Here is a 9434-nt window from a genome sequence, read left to right as displayed (position 1 = left end):
GGGCCCTCCCCTCTGCCAGGGGCCCGGGGGGGTTCGTCCCAAGGCTGGAGGGGACGGGGTCCCCGGCTAAGAGTTGCAACCCCAGGCCTTCGAGTTAAGCGTTTAGTACAGTGCTCTGCACACAGTAATCGCTCAGTAAGTACGATAGAGCCCACTGTTGGGTAGGGACCGTCTCTATATGTTGCCACCTTGTACTTCCCAAGCGCTTAATACAGTGCTCAGCACACAGGAAGCGCTCAATAAATACTATTGATTGAATGAATGAATGAATGAATGAGTGCTGAGGCCCCGGGGCGGGACGGCATCCGACGGGGGTCTGCCGGGCAGTGTGATGGAGCTGAGGGAATAATAGTAGTAATAATAATAATAATAATAATAATAATAATAATAATAATAATAATAATAATGGCAAAGAACTGTTTTAAGCCCCGGCAAGGTTGCAACGTGTTCAGGTTGGCCAACGTGGAGCTCACAGTCTTCTTCCCCGTTTTACAGATAAGGGAACTGAGGCACAGAGAATAATAATAATGATGGCATTTAGTAAGCGCTTACTAGCGCTCAGTAAATATGATTGATTGAATGAATGAATGAGTGCCGAGACCGCCGGGGCGGGACGGCATCCGCCGGGGGTATGCCAGGCAGTGTGATGGAGCTGGGGGAATAATAATAATAGTAATAATAATAATGATAATAATGGGACTGTCTCTATATGTTGCCAACTTGTACTTCCCAAGTGCTTAGTACAGTGCCTTGTACACAGTAAGCGCTCAATAAATACGATTGATTGATTGATTGCTTGATTTATTAAGTCGTTGCTACGTGAAAAGAACTGTTTTAACCGCCGGGGAGGTTGCAAGGTGATCAGGTTGGCCCACGTGGAGCTCACAGTCTTCATCCCCGTTTTACAGATAAGGGAACTGAGGCACAGAGAATAATAATAATGGTGGCATTTATTAAGCGCTTACTAGCGCTCAGTAAATACGATTGAATTAATGAATGAATGAGTGCCAAGGCCCCGGGACAGGACGGCATCGGACGGGGGTCCGCCGGGTAGTGTGATGGAGCTGGGGGAATAATAATAATAGTAATAATAATAATGGCATTTATTAAGTCGTTACTATGTGCAAAGAACTGTTTTAAGCGCCAGAGAGGTTGCAAGGTGATCAGGTTGGCCCACGTGGAGCTCACACTCTTCATCCCCCTTTACAGATAAGGGAACTGAGGCCCAGAGAATAATAATAATGATGGCATTTATTAAGCACTTACTAGCGCTCAGTAAATGCGATTGAATGAATGAATGAGTGCCGAGGCCCCGTCGGGCAGTGTGATGGAGCTGGGGGAATAATAATAATAATGATAATGATAATAATAATAATAATAGCATTTAGTAAGGCGTTACTATGTGCAAAGAACTGTTTTAAGCGCCGGGGAGGTTGCAAGGTGATCAGGTTGGCCCACGTAGAGCTCACAGTCTTAATCCCCGTTTTACAGATAAGGGAACTGAGGCACAGAGAATAAATATGATGATGGCATTTATTAAGCGCTTAGCATGTGCAAAACACTGTTCTAAGCGCCGGGGAGTTTGTAAGATGATCAGATTGGCCCACGTGTTCATCCCCGTTTCACAGATGAGGTAACTGAGGCAAAGAGAATGATGATAATGATGGCATTTATTAAGCGCTTACTGTGTGCAAAACACCGTTCTAAAGGCCCGGGGAGGTTGCAAGGTGATCAGGTTGGCCCAGGTGGAGCTCAGTGTTAATCCCTGTTTTCCAGATGAGGGAACTGAGGCCCAGAGAAGTGAAGTGACTCACCCAAAGTCACCCAGCTGACAAGTGGCAGAGTTGGGATTTAAGTCCATGACCCCTGACTCCAAAGTCCGTGGTTTTTCCACTTAGCCACTCCAGCCTTAGTGTCCACTCTCCACCCCGTCCTCTCTCCCTTCCTCCCCCCCGCGGCTCCCGGGCCTTGGCCGCCGGCTTCCCCCACCCTGCCCGCCAGGCCCCTTCTACACTAGTGAGCCCGTTGTTGCCAACCTGTACTTCTCCAGCGCTTAGTACAGTGCTCTGCACACAGTAGGCGCTCAATAAGTACGATTGAATGAATGAATGAATGAGGGGATGGCGGCCGGGCGGGCGACGAGGAGCGGGTGGGGGGCGCCCTCTGGAGGCGGTACCGGCAGGATGCCCGGGTAGGGAGATGGGAGGGGGCGCGGCCTCTGGCGTCGGCGTTGGCGAGATGCTCTGAGCAGGGAGTGGCAGGGCGCGCCCTCTGGCGGCGGTGCCGGCGAGATGCTCTGAGCGGGAAGTGGAGGGGGCGCCCTCTGGCGTCGGCGTCGGCGAGATGCTCTGAGCGGGGAGTGGGGGGGGCGCGCCCTCTGGCGGCGGCGCCGGCGAGATGCCCTGAGCTGGGAGTGCGGGGGCGGGGAGCGCCCTCTGGTGGCAGTGCCGGCTAGATGCTCTGAGTTGGCGGGGGCTCGCCCTCTGGTGTCGGTACCGGCGAGATGCTCTGAGCGGTGAACGGGGCGGGACGCCCCCTCTGGCGGCCGCGCCAGTGGAAAGAGCCCGGGCTTTGGAGTCAGGAGTCAGGAGTTCGAATCCCGCCCCCGCCACGTGTCGGCCGTGTCACTTTAGGCAAGTCACTTCACTTTTCTGGGTCTCAGTTCCCTCATCTGAAAAATGGGGATGAAGACTGCGAACCCCTCGTGGGACAACCTGATCTTGTCTTGTAACGTCCCCAGCGCTTAGAACAGTGCCTGGCACATAGTGAGCGCCTAATAAATGCAATCAGTATTATTATGATATCATTATTATGATATGGTATTATTATTATTATTATTATTATTATTATTATTATTATTATTAGAGAGGCAGCATGACCCAGCGCTTGGCACATAGTAAGCACCTTATAAATGCCATCAATGTTATTATGATAATATTATTATGATATGATATTATTATTAAAGTAGCAGTGTGGCTCAGTGGAAAGAGCATGGACTTTGGAGTCAGGGGTCATGGGTTCAAATCCCAACTCCGCCACGTGTAGGCTGTGTGACTTTGGGCAAGTCACTTCAATTCTCTGGGCCTCAGTTCCCCATCTGGAAAATGGGGATGAAGACCACGACCCTCCCGTGGGACAACCTGATCTTGTAACCTCCCCAGTGCTTAGAACAGTGCTTGGCACATAGTAAGTGCCTAATAAATGCCATCAGTATTATTATGATATTATTATAATTATGTGATATCATTATGATATGATATTATTATTATTATTATTGAGAAGCAGCGTGGCTCAGTGGAAAAGAGCACAGGCTTTGGAGTCAGAGGCCGTGGGTTCAAATCCCGGCTCCGCCACTTGTCAGCAGTGTGACTTTGGGCAAGTCACTTCACTTCTCTGGGCCTCAGTTCCCTCATCTGTAAAATGGGGTTGAAGACTGTGAGCCCCATGTGGGACAACCTGATTACCTTGTGTCTACCCCAGCGCTTAGAACAGTGCTTTGCACATAGTAAGCGCTTAACAAATACCAACATTATTATTATTATTATTAGAGAAGCAGTGTGGCTCAGTACTTGGTACATAGTAAGCACCTAATAAATGCCATCAGTATTATTAGGATATGATATTATTGTTATTATTAGAGAAGCAGTGTGGCTCAGTGGAAAGAGCAGGGGCTTTGGAGTCAGGGGTCATGGGTTCGCATTCCGATTCTGCCACTTTTCATCCATGTGTCACTTCACTTCACGCAAGTCACTTCACTTCTCTGGGCCTCAGTTCCCTCATCTGGGAAATGGGGATGAAGACTGTGAGCCCCCCGTGGGACAACCTGATCTCCTTGTCACCTCCCCAGCGCTTAGAACAGTGCTTGGCCCATAGTAAGCGCCTAATAAATACCATCAGTATTATTATGTGCGGAGAGGGGATGGGGGAGGGCACCCTGCACCCCACGGGCGAGGGCGGGACTCGGGGCTCGGCCGCTGGGGGAAAAACACCCTAAACACCCCCCAACTCTGGGGAAACCGGAGTTCGGCAGGCAACGTGCAGCCGTTTCATCCATTCAGTCGTTTTTATTGAGCGCCAACTTTGTGCAAAGCACTGGACTAACTACTGTACTGCGAAGCAGCTTGGCAAGCAATAGGATTGAAAGAATGAAAGACTCCTCATGAAAGACTCATCCCCACTCCTAGCCCCGCGACACTTGCATCCGTACCTGTGATTTATTTTTTCTATTCATAATGATAATGGCATTTATTAAGCGCTTACTATGTGCAAAGCACTGTTCTAAGTTCTGGGGGAGGATACAAGGTGATCAGGTTGTCCCACGTGGGGCTCACAGTCTTCATCTCCATTTTACATATGAGGTAACTGAGGCACATGGGATAATAATAATAATAATAATAATAATAATAATAATGGCATTTATTTAGCGCTTACTATGTGCAAAGCACTGTTCTAAGCGCCGGGGGAGGATACAACGTGATCAGGTTGTCCCACGTGAGGCTCCCGGTCTTCATCCCCATTTTACAGGTGAGGGAACTGAGGCACAGAGAAGTTAAATGGTTTGCCCCAAGTCGCACAGCTGGCAAGTGGAGGAGCCAGGATTCGAACCCATGACCTTTGGCTCCGAAGCCCGTGCTATTTTTCACTGAGCCACTGAAAGACGCCTTCTGTATCACCCTGACATGCTCCCTTTATTCATCTGTGAGCCCACTGTTGGGTAGGGACCGTCTCTACGTCTCTATATGTTGCCAACTTGTACTTCCCAAGCGCTTAGTACAGTGCTCTGCACACGGTAAGTGCTCAATAAATGCGATTGAAATGCGATTGAACGGATCCTCACTCCCAGCCTCGCGACACTTGCAACCATATCTGTAATTTATTTCTATTAATGTCTATCTCCCCCTTTTCTCTTATGTTATTTCATTGTACTCTCCCAAGCGCTTAGTACAGTGCTCTGCATACAGTCAGTGCTCAATCAATACTGAAAACTGGCTGACAGTGAAAAGGGCTCCAGCTGGGGAATCAGAGGAAGTGGGTTCTAATCCCAGCTCCGCCACTTGTTTGCTATGTGACCTTGGGCAAGCCACTTCACTTCTCTGTGCCTCAGTGAACTCATCTGTAAAATGGGGATGAAGACTGTGAGCCCCCCGTGGGACAACCTGATCACCTTGTATCCTCCCCAGCGCTTAGAACAGTGCTTGGCACATAGTAAGCGCTTGACAAATACCATAATAATCGTTATTATTCATTCAGTCAGTCAGTCCTTTTATTGAGCGCTTACTGTGTGCCGAGCACTGTACTAAGCGCTTGGGAAGTTCAAGTAAGAGGAGCAGCGTGGCTCAGTGGAAAGAGCTCGGGCTTTGGAGTCAGAGTTCATGGGTTGAATCCCTGCTCTGCCACATGTCTGCTGTGTGACCTTGGGCAAGTCACTTCACTTCTCTGAGCCTCAGATACCTCATCTGTTAAATGGGGATTAAGACTGTGAGTTCCCCCATGGGACAACCTGATATTACCTTGTATCTATCCCAGCGCTTAGAGCAGTGCTTGGCATATAGTAAGCGCTTGACAAATACCATAATAATCATTATTATTCATTCATTTAGTCAGTCCTTTTATTGAGCGCTTACTGTGTGCAGAGCACTGTACTAAGCGCTTGGGAAGTGCAAGGAAGAGAAGCAGTGTGGCTCAGTGGAAAGAGCTCTGGCTTTGGAGTCAGAGGCCATGGGTTCGAATCCCTGCTCCGCCACATCTCTGTTGTGTGGCCTTGGACAATTCACTTCTCTGAGCCTCAGTTACCTCATCTGTAAAATGGGGATGAAGACTGTGAGCCCCCCGTGGGACAACCTCCCCATCCCCCCTGCCTTACCTCCTTCCCCTCCCCACAGCACTGTATATATGCATATATGTTTGTACGTATTTATTACTCTACTTATTTATTTGTACATATTTATTCTACTTAGTTTATTTTGTTAATATGCTTTGATTTGTTCTCTGTCTCCCCCTTCTAGACTGTGAGCCCGCTGTTGGGTAGGGACCGTCTCTATAAGTTGCCAACTTGTACTTCCCAAGCTCCTAGTACAGTGCTGCACACAGTAAGCGCTCAATAAATATGACTGAATGAATGAATCTGATTACCTTGTATCCACCCCAGCGCTTAAAGCAGTGCTTGGCACATGATAAGCGCTTGACAAATATCATAGTAATCACTATTATTCATTCATTCGTATTTACTGAGCGCTTACTGTGTGCAGAGCACTGTACTAAGCGCTTGGAAAGTACAGTACAGCAATGAAGAGAGACAATCCCCCGCAACGAGCTCGTAGTCTATAGGTGGGGGAGACAGACTTCAATCCAAATAAACGGAAGTTTGTATAAAGAAATAAAACGTCAAATAAAGACGGAAGTGCTGTGGGGTGGAGACGGGGGAAAATCAAAGGGAGGGTGATTTTTGAAAAATCAAAAATCAAGGTGATGTAGAAGGGAGTGAGAGAGGAAGAAAAGTGTCACAATTGGGGAAGACCTCTTGGAGGAAGGGTGCCTTCAGTGAGCCTTTGGATAATATAATAATAATGATTTCCTTCAACCGTATTTATTGAGCGCTTACTGTGCGCAGAGCACTGTACTAAGCGCTTGGGAAGTACAAGTTGGCAACATATAGAGGCGGTCCCTACCCAACAGTGGGCTCATAGTCTAGAAGGGGAGACAGAGAACAAAACAAAACATATTAAAATAAAACAAGTAGAATATGTACAATGATGATGGTATTTGCATGCACTCACTATGTGCCAAGCACCTTTCTGAGCGCTGAGCACGGTTTGAAGAGAAGCAGCGTGGCTCAGTGGCAAGAGCTTTGGAGTCAGAGGTCATGGGTTCAAATCCCGGCTCCGCCACTTGTCAGCTCTGTGGCTTTGGGCAAGTCACTTCACTTCTCTGGGCCTCAGTGACCTCGTCTGTCAAATAGGGGTGAAGACTGTGAGCCCTCCATGGGACAACATGGTCACCTTGTAACCTTTCCAGTGCTTAGAACAGTGTCTTGCGTGGCTCAGTGTAAAGAGCCCGGGCTTTGGAGTCAGAGGTCATGGGTTCAAATCTCGGCTCTGCCACTGTCAGCTGTGTGACTTTGGGCAAATCACTTCACTTCTCTGGGCCTCAGTTCCCTCATCTGTCAAATAGGGATGAAGACTGTGAGCCCCCCCGTGGGCCAACCTGATCATCTTGTAACCTTCCCAGCGCTTAGAACAGTGCTTTGCACGTAGTAAGTGCTTAATAAAGGCCATCATTATTACTATTATTATTAAAATGGGGATGAAGACTGTGAGCCCCCCGTGGGACAATCTGATCACCTTATAACCTTCCCAGCGCTTAGAACAGTGCTTTGCACGTGGCAAGTGCTTAATAAAGGCCATCATTATTACTATTATTATTAAAATGGGGATGAAGACTGTGAGCCCCCCGTGGGACAAACTGATCACCATGTAACCTTCCCAGCGCTTAGAATAGTGCTTTGCATGTAGTAAGCGCTTAATAAAAGCCATCATTATTATCAAAATGGGGGTGAAGACTGTGAGCCTCCCGTGGGACAACCTGATCACCATGTAACCTTCCCAGCGCCTAGAACAGTGCTTTGCACGTAGTAAGCGCTTAATAAAGGCCATCATTATTATTATTAAAATGGGGATGAAGACAGTGAGCCTCCCGTGGGACAACCTGATCACCTTGTAACCTCCCCAGCGCTTAGAACAGTGCTTTGCACATAGTAAGCGCTGAATAAATGTTATTATTATTATTATTATTATTATTATTATTATTATTATTATTATTATTATTATCATTTGAAGGGCCTGGAGAGGAATTGTCTTGGTGTAGTGTAGATCTGCTAGTTCCTCGGACCTCAGAGTCGGGCCTCGGCAGGATGCCCCCCTCCGCCTCCGCGGGTCCGGGCAGCGGAGACCAAAGTGGGCCCAGAGGGCCAGCCGGGCGAGGGGCCCATCCGCGGACCCGCCCTACCTCCTTCCCTCCCCACTGCGCCTGTATATATGTTTGTACAGATTTATTACTCTATTTATTTTACTTGTACATATTTACTGTTCTATTTATTTTGTTCACGATGTGCATCTAGCTTTACTTCTATTTATTCTGATGACTTGACACCCATCTGCATGTTTTGTTTTGTTGCCTGTCTCCCCCTTCTAGACTGTGAGCCGGTTGTTGGGTAGGGACCATCTCTATATGTTGCCGACTTGTACTTGCCAAGCGCTTAGTACAGTGCTCTGCACACAGTAAGTGCTCAATAAATACGATTGAATGAATGAGAGAGAGATGAGAATGAGAAAGAGAGATTAGTGTGAGAAAGAGAGAAGCAGGGTCCTGGGAGTTTGAGGACGTGTGTTCGAATCCCGGCCCCACCACACATCTGCGGTGTGAACTTGGGCAAGTCATTTGGCTTGTCTGGGCCTCAGTTACCTTATCTGTAAATCGGGGATGATTGTGAGCTGCGTGTGGGACAGGGACTGTCCAATCTAATAAACTCGTGTAATTATACCATCACTTAGAACAGTGCTCGGCACATACTAAGTGCTTAACAAGCACCATAGTAATAATAATAATAATAATAATAATAATAATAATAATAATAATAATAACGATGGCATTTATTAAGCACGTACCATGTGCCAAGCACTGTTCTAAGCGCTGGGGAGGTTACAAGGTGAACAGGTTGTCCGAGGGGTGGGGGCTCACAGTCTTAATCCCCATCTTACAGATGAGGTAACTGAGGCACAGAGAAGTTAAGTGACTTGCCCAAAGTCACACGGTTGACAGTTGGCAGAGCCGGAATTTGAACTCATGACCTCTGAACCCAAAGCCCCTGCTCTTTCCACTGAGCCACGCTGCTTCTAGAAATCATTGTTAGAGATTGAGTTCATTCATTCAGTCATTTTTATTGAGCGCTTACTGTGTGCAGAGTACTGTACTAAGCACTTGGAAAGTGCAATTCGACAACAGAGACAAATCCCTTCCCAACAATCAATCAATCAATCGTATTTATTGAGCACTTACTGTGTGCAGAGCACTGTACTAAGCGCTTAGTACAGCGGGCTCACAGGCTAGAAGAACCAAAGTCCAGAAGAGTTGGGGAGAGTGGCGGGGAGAGAGAGAGGGTAGTGGCTGGGATTTTTTCAGCTACACACAAATGTATCCAACCAGATTATCCTGTATCTACCCTGGCACTTAGCACCGTGCTTGGCACATAGTAAGCACGTATCCCAATTATTAATATTATTGGTGCCTGTGAGTCGGGAGGGCGATATCAAAGGGAAAAGGAAGACGTTTGTCTTCGATGGAAGGGATGTGGTCAGCTCCTAGCTGGCTCATTCCCCGCTGGTCACCTTCCGTTGTGGGGGTGGAGACGGGGGACACGGGTTGGATCATCCCGGTGT

This window comes from Tachyglossus aculeatus (genome assembly GCF_015852505.1).
Source record: "Tachyglossus aculeatus isolate mTacAcu1 chromosome 12 unlocalized genomic scaffold, mTacAcu1.pri SUPER_6_unloc_4, whole genome shotgun sequence".
Lineage (NCBI taxonomy): Eukaryota > Metazoa > Chordata > Mammalia > Monotremata > Tachyglossidae > Tachyglossus > Tachyglossus aculeatus.
This window is presented reverse-complemented; position numbering follows the sequence as displayed.